The following is a 4,914-nucleotide window of genomic DNA, read 5'->3' on the forward strand; positions in this document are numbered from 1 at the left end:
GCAGAGGTGTCTGTGACTAGTGGGTTTGGACATAGTGGATTTTAAGTCAAAGAGGGAAAGATTCTTCCCAGGTTACACTGGAGCAGGGACACCAGCAGTCCATGCAGCTGTAGTGCACACAGTAGAGTATGTGTAGACATGGTGTGCTGTTCCCTGCAGTGGTAGTGGTGGGCCCTGCCGGCATGGGGGCTTCCTCAGGCACTGGTGCTGTTGGCCACTACTTGTATGTCTGTGGCACTGGTGGCATCAGCAGTGGTGAAGGGCCTGAAGCACCAGACCATGGTGGAGGTCAGGCTGCTTCCCGAGAAGAGGTGGTGACAGAAGCCACTTCATTTCCCACTGTGCCCACAGGCAGGCCTGTGAGTCATGCACAGTCACACAAGATGCAGGAGGTGGCAGAAACTGTGTTGTTTCTCTCTTTGCTGTTACTCTGGGTATGCTCTTAAGGAGCCAGAACTCAGTCTCCCCAGCCACATGCATACAGGCACAGGAAAAAGCCTGGTGATTCCCTCCACCCTCTTTTACCTGTCATGCTTACTAAAGGAGCTGAAGTGAGTGATGTCTAGAGTCAGTTAGAACTTCTCTCAGGGACTTCTTCAGCTGTGCATGCCCAGGGCTGCTTCCTACCCCCCACCCTAGCCCACCCCCCAATCCCTTTCATTTTTCAAGACAGGGTTTCTCTCTATGGCCCTGGAACCCATTTTGTAGACCAGGCTGGCCTCAAACTCAAGAGATCCACCTGTCTGCCTCCCAAATGCTGGGATTAAAGGCTCATGCCACCACATCCAGGCTTTAAGCCCCCGCCGCCCCCCCCCCCCCCCCGCGTCCCCCTCACCCCCCCCCCCCCCCCCGCAACTCCCCAGGGTGTTTCTAACGTTGAACTTCTTCAGCTGAAGTGTCCTGTGACAGCACAATAGCTCTCCAGGCAGCTTCTTTCCAGGCATTTTGAGGTGGTGGACTTGCAGGCTGGGGTGACAGCCACATTTCAGCTTTGTTTGATTGCCTCATATACCCAGTAATTACTTGCAGGTAACATTTGGGAGAGAGCAGCAAAGTGTGGGTGAAGGCTTTTGCACACAACTGGTCATGCCCTTGGATTCAGGGCAAGCCTAACAGCCTTATAGTTTAGGACATACTCTCTATTCTCCTTGATATGATAACACTTGTCTCCAACAGTATAGGACATACAGCAAGTTTGAATCAGTTACTTTACTGGGTCACGTTTGGCTCAAGAGGCAGCTGCCTACAAAGTCAGCATAAGGGAATGTCTGTGGAGGCTCTAATCATCAAAGCAGTCCCAATTTGGACAACGGGGTCCTTCTCAAGATGGCTCCGGACTACAGTATACTCCCTGATGATAAAAATCCTTTCCTGAAACAGGGCTGACCTCAAACCTGCTGATCTACTTTGGTGGGTTGGATGCCTTGTGAACACTTTCTAGAACTACCAATATCATGACTGTCAGAGCTCAAAGGAACTCTCACCCTCACCCTAAAGAGGGAGTCCCCTCCATCTTCTTGCTGACAAGTCAGGAGACTTATTTTTAATGAAGATAAAAAAAACAAAATCATGTTAGCTCAGTTCTAATCTAGAAGGCTTACATTTTTTTTTTCTGCTATTTCCTGTTCTTCCATGATCACCTCGAAATGAATCTGTAGGGTCAGAGAGATGGCTCAGCAGTTGAGAGCACTTGCTGGTCTTGCAGAGGACCCAAGTCCAGCACGGAGCACTCAACTCCTGTAAATCCACCTCTAGAGGATCTGACATCTGGTCTCAAGCATCTGCATATGTGCACAAATGCTCACATAGATACAAACACACATACTTTATAAACATTTTTTCTTCTCTTCAACAGTACCTTCTAAACTCAGCCTTCCTTAGGCTGCAACCCTTTCATACCGTTCCTCATGCTGTAATCACCCCCAAACATAAAATGATTTTCGTTGCTATTTGGTAACTGTAACTTTGCTATTGTTACAAATTGTAAATATCTTTGTTTCCTGATGGTCTTAGGCGACCCCTGTGGAAGGACCATTGGACACCCAAAGGGGTTGTGACCCACATGTTGAGTAACTGATATAAACTCTAGGTCTTCTCTCTTTCTTGCCCTATTACCCCAGCTAGGCCAGAGTAGACAAGTTGCATAGTTTTTAACTTTTTTTTTTCTCCTTAAGGCGGGGTAGTGCAACAAAGCTTTCAATCTTCCACCATTCCTGCTGTATAGAGATGTCCTATTTGTAACTTTGCTGAAATTTTGTTTTGGGTTTTTCAAAGTTTCACCTTGTACCCAGGGCTTGCCTGATACTCATGAGCCTTCTGCCTGTTGGGGATTACAGCCATATGCCACCATGTCCATATTAAGCTGAGTTTTATCATAAATGGACTTGGATTCTTAAATTTATTTTTCCGATTATTAGTATGGTTTTTCTTTTACTGTTAATATGGTTTCTAAGTGATTTTCAGATATACCAACCTTGGAATAAACCTTATGTGGTATATCCCTTCTATAGGTTGAGAAACTTAGGGGTTTTTAACTTTTTTTTTTAATGTGTGGGATGTTTTTTTCTGTGTGTGTATGTTTGTATACCATGTGTCCCTGGATCCCCTGGAACTGGAGTTATAGAGGTTGTGAATCAACATGTGGGTGCTGGGACTCAAACTCACATCCTGTGGAAGAGCAGCCAGTGCTGCTAACTGCTGCCTTCTCTCTCCAGCCCTGTATTTTTTCTGCTCAATGCCAGCTCTTCTAACGGTAATCTGAACCCTCTTTTCATACTGTCAGTATTGAGACACATCTCAGTACTAATTTGCAATTTCAAAACACAAAATAGCTAGGTTAGACACATTCATTTTGATTGTAGTGAAGACAACTCAAACAATTATAACAGCTTGATAAATGTTAATTTGTGGTGCATCTGACATTTAAATAAAGGTAAGACTCCCCCCATCCCCACCCCCCAGTGCTGAAGATTCATACATGCTTAGGGGATGAGCACTTCACCACTGAGCTATAATGGTAGGTAAACCAGATTTTTTTTTTAAGCCTTGAGGAAGTTACCCCAAATGTAAACTAAATTCAGTCAGTGCCATCACACAATCTACCAACCAAACCAGGGCATTCTGAGGAGTGAAAGTAATTGTAATCATAAACTAATTTGGTTATCTGATTATCTAAGATTTAACTAGATTTTAAGACAGAAACAAAACATGAATAATTATATGAAAGATAAGGCTCAATAAGCAAAACATTTGATGTGGTGAGCCAACCTACTTTAGAGAAGCAGCTAAGCCAGGAAAATCAAGAGGAGGCAATGCTTCAAGCCTTGGAAACTGGAAAAAAATCTTGACTTTATTCTACGGGTAAAAGATCCAGAGTAAACGAATGCTTGTTTGTTTGTTTAAGACAATCTGGCTCAGTGTGGTGAAGGGCCAGTGAGGGGCCCTTCGGAAGGGAAAATGGGATGAGGAGCATGAAAACATTTTACAATTGACCATGGTAATACTTGTACAACTCTGTATATATTATTCAAGTTACTCAACTGTGTTTTTAAATAGATGAATTATATGGCATATAGATTGCAGCCAAAAAAATTTTTCTCACTGAACAAAAATTTAGAAAATTGTTTTAAGACAGGCTCTCTCTATGCTGCTCTGGTTGTCCTGGAACACACTACATAGACCAGCTTAGCCTCTACCTCTGAGGTTCAGGCGCCACTGCTGGGATTAAAGGCATGTACCACTATGCCCAGTTAGAAAACTGTTAAATTCTCCAAGAGATGATGGTGTGCTGGTTAGTTTTTTGTCAAATTGACACAAACTGGGTCATCTGGGAGAAAGGAAGTACAACTGAGAAAAGTAACTCCACTAGATAGGTCTGCAGGGCATTTTCTTGACTGGATCGTTGATGTGGGAGGACCAGCTCACTGTGGGTGGTGCCACCCCTGGGCAGGTTATCTTGGGTTGTATAAGGAAGTAGGCCGAATAAGCCATGAGCCAGCCAGTAAACCATCACCCTTTCATGGCTTCTGCTTCAGTTCCTGCCCTCAATTACCTACATGATAGACTTATAAACTGTAAGCGCTAGTCGCTAGCAGTCATGGTGTTTTACACAGCAATAGAAACCCTAACTAAAATGGGGTGTGGCATCTCAGTGGTCGGATGCTTGCCTAGCATATGCAGACCCCTGGGTTCAATCTCTAGCACTTTAAGTATACTATGGAGTCTGCTTCCTTCCATGAGCAACTGAGTTAAGGTCTGCAAACATGACCACAGACTGGTCATCTATTAAATCCTTATTTAAGGCCTGAACCAGCAGCACTCAAGTAGAGCACTTCACTTTCCCGAGAGGTGTGACGCAACACTGCCCTGCTCATCTCAAACTTCTAGAAGAACACCCCCAGACGATTCTAATAGATCTCTTATCTCCAGACATATCCTAAGATGCCCTATACCTAAGCTGGGCACAGAACAAAATCCTACATATACCATCTTTACATGGCTTTATTATACACTTAATTGTAAAAACTTATTTCATAAACTAGAACCCAGAAGATCAGCAATTATGATGGTGTAAATTACTTAAATGTGGCACCTTCATGCCACAGTGACGCTGAACTAAGTTGGTTATTAACTGGCTACCAGATATGTATCTTATTCAATACAAACATGCAGCTTAATCTGCATCAATTTTAAACTTACGGACTGTCCATTTCTACAATTCTCTATTTAGTATTTTCAAACCAAAACTGAGGCTGGAGAAGGGGACTGAGAAAGTGAAAGAGCAGTGAAGGGGATCAGTCTCTCTGTGTGTATCTCACACAGACTTTCAAGACACCGTCTACCAGGGGCCCGGCAAACCTCAACTGAAAGCACAGCTAGAGCATTCCCATCAAGAAGGAAAAAACCCAAGCCAGA

This window comes from Peromyscus californicus, unplaced genomic scaffold, assembly GCF_007827085.1.
Source record: "Peromyscus californicus insignis strain IS unplaced genomic scaffold, ASM782708v3 Scaffold_6__1_contigs__length_162567912, whole genome shotgun sequence".
Classification (NCBI taxonomy): domain Eukaryota; kingdom Metazoa; phylum Chordata; class Mammalia; order Rodentia; family Cricetidae; genus Peromyscus; species Peromyscus californicus.